This window comes from Aythya marila (assembly GCF_965140915.1).
Source record: "Aythya marila genome assembly, chromosome: 1".
Classification (NCBI taxonomy): Eukaryota; Metazoa; Chordata; class Aves; order Anseriformes; family Anatidae; genus Aythya; species Aythya marila.
This window is the reverse complement of record NC_139042.1, coordinates 137,826,549-137,838,671: the sequence shown is the minus strand read 5'-3', so window position 1 is coordinate 137,838,671 and position 12,123 is coordinate 137,826,549. Positions and strand designations below refer to the sequence as shown.

The window sequence follows — 12,123 nt, the reverse complement described above, 5'->3', positions numbered from 1 at the left end:
GTGCTGTACCAAACAAGGCAAAAAGCATACCTACAAGAAGATAAAGACCTGTCTCAACAACCCAACTTGGAAATCTAATTATAAAATCATATCATACTGTTATGACTTTATGAAGGTAATATGGTTACAAAATAGCAATATCAAATTCTTCATTCTATTCCATAAACAAAACTTCTGTTTGATAAAGATTTGGAGAAAAGCAAGAGATTTAAATAAGTAAGATTGTTAAAAATAATTCAAGACCATGGGAGCACTGATTCAAGAAATGTTTGAACTGCTATAGTTTAAAAAAGATTATAGTTTAAAATTAGATATAGATTAACACTATAGACAATAATCATGATTATATTTGTAAACTAATGTAATTCTTTGGTTTTGTGTGTTATTTAATGGCAGGGGGAAAATATCTTCTAGCATTGTGTTGTTATCATGATCAGAACAATTCCTTTTTTTTTTTTTTTTAAATGCACACAATATTAATATTCTCTCTAGCTATTTACATTTCAAAACATCTACAATCATAGTCAAAGGTATCAAAATTTTACTTTTAAACTTGACCAAGTTTACCATGTATGTTTGCAGTAGTATTTATCTGATTTTAAATAACTGACATTTTCATCATTATATTAGAAAAAGTTTATGAGCCTCAGAAATAAATAATCAACTCAGAAAGCTTTGAATCCCTTAACCATTTTTCAGAGCAGGATCTGGACAAGCACAAGGACTTGATGCTTTCTCATACCTTTATGGACTTTAAAAGGTAAATTATAGAAAAGTTTTTGCAGGATATGGACTCAGATGAGTGATCCCATAAGCTTTAATGAGAATGCCAATGATTAGCCATTTGTAAGGTCACAAATGACTTAACAAATAAATTTATTTTTATCTAACTTATTTTATTATTTATTTTACATTTCATAGAATCATCATTAACAGCACTAATGGAAAAAACATTAGCAAAGCCTACTGGAAACAGTGACAAAAGGCACAGATTCTGCCACAACAAACTGAAAACTGAACTCCATTCTCACTCATGGAATAGCTGAAGAGAACTCTGTAGCTGTTATGTTAGCTCCATAATCCATTTTGAAAATTAGACAGCTCACCTGCATTGTGGTAGGAGGCAAGTGTAATACATTGAAACATGTAATACATTTTTCTCCTTTATAGTTTCCCTAATGCTTTACCATATACCAATGAACCAAACTGGGAGAAGCTTATACAATCACAATTACTTCAGAATCATTTTGCCCTGATGTTACTGCTCCCCTTGGATGCTGACCTAAAACCAGAAGCAACCCCATTTATCTGTTGAAGTTTCCAGAGAATTGAGGAGCTCAATTCTTCCTGCTAGCAGGCATCTACATGCCATAATCTGTAAGCAAATACTACACTTAATGAAGGCACAGGGCAATCTCAGAGCAATTACTACTTTAAAATACATATATGTAAAACTCCTTTACAGAATGTAACAGTCATACCCTATACTTCTGTACCCAGGCTCAGCAGGTAATACTTGACAGATCCACCTCTGTAAGCTATGAAAAGGCCCAAATAATATCAGGGAACCTACAGCAGTTATTTCTCTGTAATGTCCATGGCTCAGAGCAATTATTTGTCATCCCCTTCTGGTCACTAAGAGTTGCACCATCAAGTGTTCATAATACTCACATTGAAGTTAAGTATGAAATCCATATCAGAAATTTTACATCACATTGTTCTTCTGAAATTCTGGCACCCCGTAGCCAGTAATGTTATTACCTGGGTTTAGATGTTTAGATGTATCCATCCCTGCATTGCTTTCAGGAAGCAGAACATGTACAAGGAGAGGAATGAAATTAACACCCCAATAAAAACGAAGACCAAAAGTCCTAACTAGTTAGTTACCACTAACTTCATGAATAAGTAAAATGCATTCATGTTCAATTTGTTTTCAGATGAGCCTAAAAGCAAAATAGAATATATGTGTCCTCTAAATTCTTCATTATAATTTGTACACATTTATCTGGCTGAAACAGATGGTGTTAAGCTATATTTTTCTGCTTCTATTCAGACAAAGAGACTATACTACCTTGTCCTGTGCTATTTTTGTGAATAAAATGGCTAAAAGGCTAAATACTCTTAAGAATGCAGTACTTCTTAATGTAATAAATGGAGTAATAATTCATGTCAAGAAGATGGTTGATATCAATAAAGAAGGGGGAGATGTGGGAGTGTGGCCATGGGGGTCGGCAAGCCCCATGGTTGATGATAACATCAGATTCTTAAGGATGAGGCCATCAGGAATGTAAAGAGTTGAGAGGGAACAGAGAAGGGTGATTCAGGAGATGCCATGCTGTCTCGGTTTGCTTGTTCTCCAGCCATTAAGACATGGAAGTTTCTGGGTGTTTGCTGCTGCCGGGCAAAGTTGTTTGGCCAATGAAAAGTTGTGTTTGAAAAGGACTGCTGTGGGGAGAAGGGTATAAGAGGGGAGACTGTCCTCAAAATAAAAAGGCAACATGATATAATGAAATTATGTCATCAATAAAGAAGTAGAAAGAAGGAATGAATAGGGACAGGCTAACAGAACGGAGACCAGGACACGAACAGGGACATTGATCGCCTCATGAAGATAGGTTCAGCCAAACTCAGCAAACTGCCCAAATAAGCTCATACAGAAAGTCGCTGGAAATAGGTGCAGGGTGTGGGACTCTGCAACTAAAAACAACAAGGTTGCGGTGGGATTGCTCGGCACCTGGCAAGCAGTCTCTGAGGCCTTAAAGAGCCATGTGGGACCACAGTCAGACACGTGTGGTTTGCCAGACAGTGAGGGAGCTGCAGGCTCATCCACCGATCCTTCTGCTATGCCATTGACCCCCCCTCTGCTACTGCCATCACAGGCCTCTGCCCCCTGGTGACCTGGACGTGTCTTTTGACCCCTACTGGCCTTGAAAGGGGATGGATATGTTTTCCTTTGATCTGGGAAGAATAGGAAAATGAAGACTGTTATATGATCTGAGAAAAAATTAATGAAGTCATGGAAGATAAGGGAGCACTTCAACCAGGATTACAAACTCCAACTATGCTCCCCCAGTCGTGGACATTAATAGTAATAGATTTAAAGGATTGCTTGTAAACACTTACCTTTTAAAACTCTGCCATGTTTATGTTTCAATTGATACCTTTTCTGATTGTACATATGTATAGGCATACTCAGGTGTAGTATGTAAAAGCAGTGTTCTGTATAATTAGAAAGTTCAATGTTCGTGTTTGCGTGTTGGTAGAGCATAGACTCCCCATGCACCCAGCGCTGTTTACTTATATTACTAAATTCAGATTGAGTTGTTATCTTCATTTATAACAATAATTACGATTCTTCATTATGTACAAAAATCAAAAAACAACCAATAAGCATACTCAAACATTGGTATTTTCAATATTGATAATGCCACTGCAAACTACTTTTATAGAAATGACGCTTCACATCAAGTCCCTCTGTAAGTCATTCGCTGAAGCAAAAGCAACAGTTAAGTAAAACATTTGAGGTCATAGCCTTGAAATTTGTAGTTTTCCCTAACTGGAAGAATTTGCTTTTTGGATGTTTTGTGCCTTAATATATGTTTGCACTCTATTTCCTTTGTTTCCAAATAATAATAAACATTAAAAACCATTTTATCAGCCCTTTTTGCCAGTTTCCAGTTGTATTCCATGAACTACAAGCAATCTACTCTCCAGTAAAAGTTGTCCTCCTTTATAATACAAAGGGAAGAACAGAACCAAGAGTCAAAATTCAGAACCACCCTTGCCACCAGCATAATAATTACCTTTTTCTAAAGAAAAACAGAAAACAACAAAAACACATTATAGCATAATCACCTAAGAATAGTTTACATAAGCGCACAAAGAACTGCCATTGTTTCTCGAAGGATTGCACTAAGGTAAGAGGTACCATTCCTGGGAGTTTAAAGGTAGAAGAATTGGACAAGACCCAACTTTCTGCACCTGAATTTCACTGCACCTGAAAACTTAGTATCAGAGCATTAACATGCCATATGTTATCAGATAAGGAGATTCACGGAAATTAGCTAGAAGATTCAGATTAGGTTCTTTTATCAAGAAACTATGAAATAGATGAAAACTACATTTTAAAACTTATCAGAGTTGCTAGTGTTAGGATTAAATTCTGTTATTTTTGCAACTCTCTCATTTTCAGTAGCTGGAAGTTTTTAAACCCAGTGTTCCATATACTAGCTGAGATTTTAGATTATTATTTTTTATTATTACTAAATTAGCACAATAATTTGGGCATGCTTGATTTTTCTAGAGGTTTAGAACTTCATGCAAACATAACAGAAGTTTTATTTTATAGTAACTGAAGTTAGCCATTTAAACTCAAATCATTTTCAGATTGTTAGCCGAAATACATACAAACACTGAAATGTGATCACTTCAAGGACAAATAATAAAAATTGCTTTTTTTCTTGAAACTGTTCAGCATATGGTGTTTTAGTGGGAGTATAAAATCTGCTCAAAATAATACAGGCATTAGAAACATGTTTTTTGTTTCTGGGAATCAAAAATACCTTTACAAATATTATGCCCATTCCTGATCAAAGGCTTGAAAAGTTTACTAGACAATATCCGTAACTATATGATCAATGAAATATTTGCCTTATATATGTAAGCAAGACAAGGCCGACAGAACCTACCACCAGTTTATGAAAAACTGCAGGAGAGGTCTATAAAAAAATGCAATCCCTAAAATCTTTTTAAGAATATACAACACCACTGTAACAAACAAGTAAGTACAAATCAATAAAGTGAATTCTTTTTATTATTATTATTATTATTATTTTATTTATTTATTTTTTTACTTCAGACAGTCTTCCATGATTGCTTAATAGTAAATTTATGGATATCCAATTCTCCTCATAAAAACATACCCTGCAATCAAATTCACCTTCTTAAGCCTTGGCTTTATTGAAACAGAGCAGAAACCACAACATTAATTTCAGTCATTCCAAAAATTAGACTGCCAACTGAACAATGTAAAGGGGAGAAGCCTGCTATCTCATAAAAGCAAAATACTTCAGTGGTCCATCTAACTCTTTAGAAAGAAAGAATATGATTCCTATAGTATTTTATGAAGTTCTACATTATCCTACGTTAAGAAAACTACAAATCACTTAATTCCTTTCTGTAAAAATTGTACCACTTCTAGAGACTAAAGTCTAAAAAGCAGGTACTATTGCTTAAGGGATATGCTAGGAATAAGGGAAGGAGACTGAGGTTGCAATAGGCATTATCAGGAAAGCTAAAGCCAACTCTAAAACTAATAGTATTTATTTTTAATAACACAAGTGATGGCTACTTGCACATCCACCTTAAATCTTTAGAAGTGTGAGGTAACCAAAACAGGAAAACAACCCCTGCCTTAAATTCTGATGTACTTAAATATTATAAATTTACAAGTAGTAAAGTGGTGAAATGTAACAGATGTTAAAAAAAAACATCTGTAAAGCAACTTGCAACATATTTTAGATAATCCACTTTTTATAGGCTTAGCCTATATGACTCAAAATTTACCTGTCTGCAACCTGAAATCCCCACACTAGGGGAAAAAAAATACAAACACACATATATATATATAAATTTTATATATTTTTTATTTTATTTTTATTTTATTTTATTTTTATTTATATATATAAAATAAATGTATATATGTTATATATATTATATATAATTATATTATATAATAATAAATATAATATGTTTAAATATATATAAGTAAAAATATAGCTGAAAAAATATTAATATTGGTTCAACAAGATCTTTTTCCTCTGTTATTATGATCAAATTAGTTTTACAGAAGTAGAAAGAACTTTCTTATACAGCCGTTTAAAATAATCAAAGCTGCACAGATCAGCAACAGCAGATTACAGAACACACAAGCTTATCAGACCTGAAACAACCATCTCAGTCAATGGACTCAAATAACACAGGCATGAAGGTATTGTGAACTGTGAGATTCACAGAAATCTTGTTTCCATCACACCACAAACTTTTTCCATTTGGTGCTGCAAGCCTTCCTGGAAGTTGGTTTTCAGGAAGCCAGGAGGAATCAAGCCAACTGCTCAGATACGCACGATACTTAGATGTCTTAGCGGTTCTGTAAACATTTGGAGAACGCCAGTTACTGCCATTAAGACTGCTAGTCAATTGTTCCTCTGGACCAGAAATACACATTATAGCATAATTGTATTTTGGCACCTACAAGTCTGTGTAGCTATCATCATCCTGAACATCAGCCTGCCACCACGTAAACGGCTAACATTGTCTAGACAAGATATATTCATCACCAACCTCTGGCAGTAGTTTTGTCACTTGGAAAGAAATATAAAGGAACTGGTCTAAAAGTCCACATAGTTCAAAGAGAAGCAGACAACACTCAAGAAGCACGTACTGAAATGTAAAAGTACTTAAACTGCACTCAGAGTTCCACCCAGGCATGCATCTCAAAATCAGAGTGAGCATCACAGATATGAACGTGTCACCAGGTATATTCAGCTTTCAGTTGATGCTATATCCAGGCAGAAACGAACCAGAAGGAGTCCTTCAACTTAACTATAGCAATGGTCAGAATAAAGATTTGGATAAAAATGTCCAAAGGTGGCAGAGTCTATTTTAATGTCCATTGTACAAATCCAGTGTGGACAAAATCCACACACTTCCTCAGACGTGCTGCAATAAAATATCATCTTAGCTTTAAGGTAAAAGGAATTAGAATTCAGAAATTACATTATCCTAGGCATTACTGGTAGAGCTACATACAAAGGCATGTATACAGGGTTGAGGTATACAGCATGTATGCTAGTCGCCTCTATTTGATAGCCTTCCTTTCAAAATAGTGTAAAATAAATTGGCATCACATTTTCAAGAATCTCAAGAGACTCTGAAAAAGGCTCTGTTATATGATTCTACGTACTATTTATTGAGAATTCGTGCATCACTTGTTTGAACAGGACTGTAATTGTTTTCTGCTTTCAAGTCCTACCAGCATAGAGTTCACTATTGCACATGTCAACAAGCATGTAGGCTGCAAAGGCTCTTTGAAATTGATCGGCAATCTACCTCCTGTAGTAGTGGGTGAGAAACTGACACCACCACCACCCCCCAAGAGAAAACAAGAAAATACCAGCACACTGGCACCAATAGTTACTTCGCCATTCAGGCCACGCATATGGAGACACTGAACCAAACTGCAAGGTGAAGAAGCACATGCAGAACGAGACACAAAGAGCAAGAGAAAATAGACAAAGCTGGGAACAAAAACAGTTAAACAACTTGACAGAAACAAGTGCTCAAGCACTGTGACCAAAAACACTGAAAGCTCCATTAAAACGCTGCAGCAAAATGGCAAGAATTGCATTCGTAACGTGCGGATGACAGGCCAAAAACATTGCTCTGGCAGGAAGGCTAACTGCTCCCGAAGCAAAGTGCAGCCTGCCGGGACGAGCCAATGCTGCAGGCAGACCTCACGAAGGGAGCCGCCCGGATCAGAAGGTTAGGCTCAGGTATGACGAGGAGAGTCAGCCCTGTTACACCGCTGACAGACCTACGCGGGCAGGATTTACGGAGCTCTGAGGCACACGAAGATCCGGAGGGGCTTTCAGAAACACCTCAACGCCCAACGCCGCCCCTGCAGACCCCACCAGCTGCCTCCCCGCCACCCCAGCGTTCCGAGCAGGCTCAGAGGAGCGCTCGCAGCCCTGAACCCAGCCCCCGCGGCACCGGAGCTGCCCCCGGGGCTCCCCTTCCCCTTCTCGGGGCTCCCCCGAACCCTTGCACCCCCGCTCCGCAGCACTAGCCCCTCAGGGCCGCCCCTCAGCGGCCGTTGAAGGCCAACGCCCAACGCCCCCCCGCCAGCAGCACGCGGCCACGGCGGCGTGCGCGCGCCTCCGCCGCTCCCCCCTCCCCCGCCCCCCACACCGGCCCAGGCAAGCCGCCCCCGGGCAGCGCGGCCTCACCCGCCACGGCGCTTGGCCCCGCCCCCGGGCCCTCGCCCCGCCTCCCCGCCGGTCACGTGGCTCCCGCCGGGCGCTGATTGGGCGGTGTGGCGGCCCCGCCGAGGGGCGGGTGATGGCCTCCGGGGGGCGGGGGGAGGCTGGGCGGGGGCGGTTCCCGCCTCGCTTCAGCTCGGCCCTACAGGAGGCCTCGTCCGCCGGCCTGGTCCTTGTTTGGTTGCTTGTATTTTTTTTTTTTTTTTTTTTTTTTTTTTTTACTTAAAAAGCGGCTGGTCGTCCTGTTAGCGTGCTGGCCTCCTCGCCTCAAGCTCTATCCTCAAATGGGTTGCTTAGGATCAGCCACCGCCCTTCTGCATCGTTACAAAAAATAGATCAGGGACTGACCAGAGTCAAACCTCCTGGTCAGAAACGGGGGATGAGCCTCTGGGTGGTCCTCTCGTACAGCTGCGGTAAGATGTGGAGGCGGCATGGCCGTCAGATGGCCGCCTCACCATGTGCCATGGTGGCACAAAGTAAGGTGCGCCATCTGTGTCGTGGATGATAGGCCACAGTACGGTAATGTGGCAACACATAAATGGTTGTTCGCACGACCCTACCTGTTCTGCGGACTAAACAGTCTCTAATAGTATCTGAGACAGCAAGGTGCCCTTGCTGCTAGGAAGGCTATTGGTATTATTGGCTGCTATACATATACTTTGAACCAAAGGATCACCATCAAAGCAAGAGGTGACCCTTCCACTTAGTACTGGCTGTACCTGGCGTACTGCATCCAGTCCTGAGCTGCCCAGTACAAGACACACATGGACATACTAGAAAGAGTCCAGCAGAGAGCAACTAAGATGACTGAGGACCTGGAGCACGTCTCCTACAAGGAGAAGCTGAGAGGGCTGGGACTGTTCAGCCTGGTGAAGAGGAGGCTCAGGGAGATCTCATCATTGTTTACAAATACCTGAAGGGATAGAGCCAGGCTCTCTCCAACAGTGCCCAGTGCCAGGGGACAAGAGGCCGTGGGCACAAACTGGCAGACAGGAGGTTCCCTCTGAACGTTAGGAACCTCTCTGTGCTGTGCAGGTGATGGAGCATTGGCACAGGCAACCCAGAGAGGTTGTGGAATCTCTTCCTCGCAGATCGTCAAAAGCTGCCAGGACTTGGTCCTGGTCAGCCTGCTCTGGGTGGCCCTGCTAGAGCAGGGGCTGGGCCAGACAGCCTCTAGAAGCCCCTTCCCACCTCAGCCCTTCCGTGTGACTCTGAATTGATACATAATGAATAGTGCATTAAAAGACATAATGAAAATGATTTATCATCATGGCATGGAAAAATAATTCAGCAATAAACACAGCAATAATTTTTGTGTTCTGTACTACACGAAGAAAAACAGAAAATATGACGTATTTAGGCTATGTCACTGAATCACAGAATGACCAAGGTTGGATGGGACCTCTGAAGATCATCTAGTCCAACCCCCCTGCAGGATCACCTACAGCACATAGGATGGCACCCAGGCAAGGTCTGAATATTTACAGAGAAGGAGACTCCACAACCTCTCTGGGCAACCTGTTCCAGCGCTCTGTCACCCTCACAGTAAAGTGTCCTCTCATAGTCAGCTGGAACTTCCTGTGCTTCAGTTTGTTCCTGTTACCTCTTGTCCTCTCACTGGGCACAACTTCAAAGAGACTGGCTCCATTCTCTTGACACAGTCCCCTCAGATATTTATGCATATTGATGAGGTCTCCCCTCAGACTTCTCTCTTCTAGGCTAAATAGGCCCAGTTCTCCCAGCCTGTCCTCATACAACAGGTGTTCCTGTCCTATAATCATCTTTGTAGCCCTGATATGTCCTTTTGCACATGACTGCAGTGTGCACAAAGGTGATGATAGAGCATAGAATTTTTGTAAATAACATATAAACTCTAATCAGTCTTTTTACAAGTTATTCCATGCATTAGGGAAAAGAAGAAAAAAAAAAGAAAAAAAAAAAAAAAAGGACTAATGCACGTGCCTAAATTGCTACACAAGTTGAAAGTTTGAAGGACATTTGAAATACTAATTCTCAACAAACCAAAAGAGGCATTCTAAGGGCTCTTGTTTTCTGTATTAGTTAATTTTCTACTGCAGTATTATCCCTGCTAAAGACTGACATATATGTCAGTAAAATTGTAGAGTTTGTTCTTGGGTGTACAACAGGAAAAATCTTAAGACAACCTTTTGAATAGTGTATATTAGCATTTGTATTTGGTCATTCAAGAAGTTCCTGAGTGGTTATCTCATTGATTTTTATGATACTAAAAGTGAAAATTCAGATTCTTAGGATTTCAGGAGATCCTTTCCAGAACAATGTTAAAGTATGCTCTTAGGTCAGGACTAGCTGCTCCTGTTTTGTCAATAAAGAGAAGACTTCACTTTTTTTGATTGTCAAGGTATTACTCTCGCTGTAGAAATTAATGCAAATGCTATTACTGCTGTGTAGACAATAAACCTTAAATATTATGTTTATAATTAATGTATTCTCTCTTGCCTCTCTGCAACACGTTCCTTTTTGTTTTTAGATTTTGTCATGCTGTTTTTGAAGAATAAGCATATTCTGGGCAAAAAGACAAGAAAAAGCAGCTCTTTCCAAGCTAAATTAGGTAATTACATTTTCACTGTGTTTTTTAAAGCACAGCTGTATCTTTTGGGTTATAAGAATTAGTATATAATATGCTTAACTTTATACCTTTTTTCTTATGTAAGTGAAAATATCCCTTCAAAATGCAGATCTGTCTAACTAGCTCATTTTCTCCATTTTGAAAATCCATAAAGGTAAATACATTGCTTAATATAATTTTTCCAGAGTTTACAAAATATAATCAGAATTTCTCATGTATTTTCTTTGTCAGAATTTGATAGAAGAGAAAAAAATGAAATCACCTTGTTTTGATTTTCCATTACTAATAGGACCAAAGCAATTACATTAATGTTATATTTCAGTACTTTTAAATAATATTTTAATGGCATAAAACATATCAATTAAAGCTACTTTATAGCTTTATCAAGTATATCAAGTATAGCTACTTGATTTTTTCTGTGCTAAGAGAGTAAGACCATTAATGCCATTTTCTAAGCAATGGAAGAAGAATAATTTATATAATACTGTGATTTCATTAGATAGATATGCAGTCAGACTACAGTATGTTAGAGTTCCTCAAAGTCCCAACCCCAAGTCACTAATATTCTAAGACTGTTTTAGCACCTATAAAAATGGGTATACAACTTCTATTTAAATGCATAGGAAACTAATATTAGTTTAGAAAGAAACCTCATAAACTATTAAATTTGTTTCCTTAATTTAAAGTCCTCAAAAATTTATTGAAACAGTATGAAAAAGAATCTTCTATCCTTAATCCATGTATCAACATCACAGAAGAGGAAAGAGTCCCTACTACACTAAAACAGCTCCAAAAGGAAATAAAATATTAAAGTTCATTTTCATGTATAATGTTATTTAGCTTGCACAAAAATAAATTTCAACATAAATTCTGCACAATTTATTTTTTTCTAACATTCTATCTCTGTTTTTGTTTATTTTTGTTTTGTTTTGTTTTGTTTTGTTTTGTCATCCCCCCCCCTCCCCCTCTCCCCCTCCCCAAATTAATCCAAGTGGGAAAACTCCCTTAAGTCTACAATTTTCAAAAATCCTGTATTTTATGGTTTCCTTGGGGTCTGATATGGTTTGGTTTTGATATTCATCTTCCCTGCTGAGTTGCCACACTGTAGCCCTGGAAATGTACTGCTGTTGGTGAATCTGTTGTAGCTTTTACTTCAGCTGACCTGTCCCAAGGTACCCCTCAGTTAATTTTGAAAATCACCCTGGATGCTCCTTATTCTTTAAGAGTATTTCCTATTGTAATGCGCACCAAGGGAATAGAATAATTTTTTTCTTAGTGTCTAACACTACATTTTGTTGAATATCCTGATTCAGACAGGTCATCAGCATAAATTTTTGCCATTCTTCCAAAGTTGTGCTGATTTTTGATGTTTATCATACTTTGGGAAACTCAATGGCAAAGAAACAACATGAAACAAGAAAATCAATTTGTCTCACTCTCAGACTTATTCACTAAGCCTGAAGTGAATGATGTAAT

The 12,123-nt window shown here is 38.8% G+C and overlaps 1 protein-coding gene across 1 annotated transcript in view; it reads right to left on the bottom strand.

Annotated features, from left to right (window-relative positions):
- The window catches only part of CCDC91 (coiled-coil domain containing 91), a 164,766-nt gene extending 156,748 nt beyond the window's left edge, over positions 1 to 8,018 (bottom strand). The window contains exon 1 of the mRNA XM_082751909.1: positions 8,007 to 8,018. The gene's annotated coding sequence lies outside the window, so the exon portion shown is untranslated. The remainder of the gene's footprint in view (positions 1 to 8,006) is intronic.
- Positions 8,019 to 12,123: the final 4,105 nt, after the last annotated feature.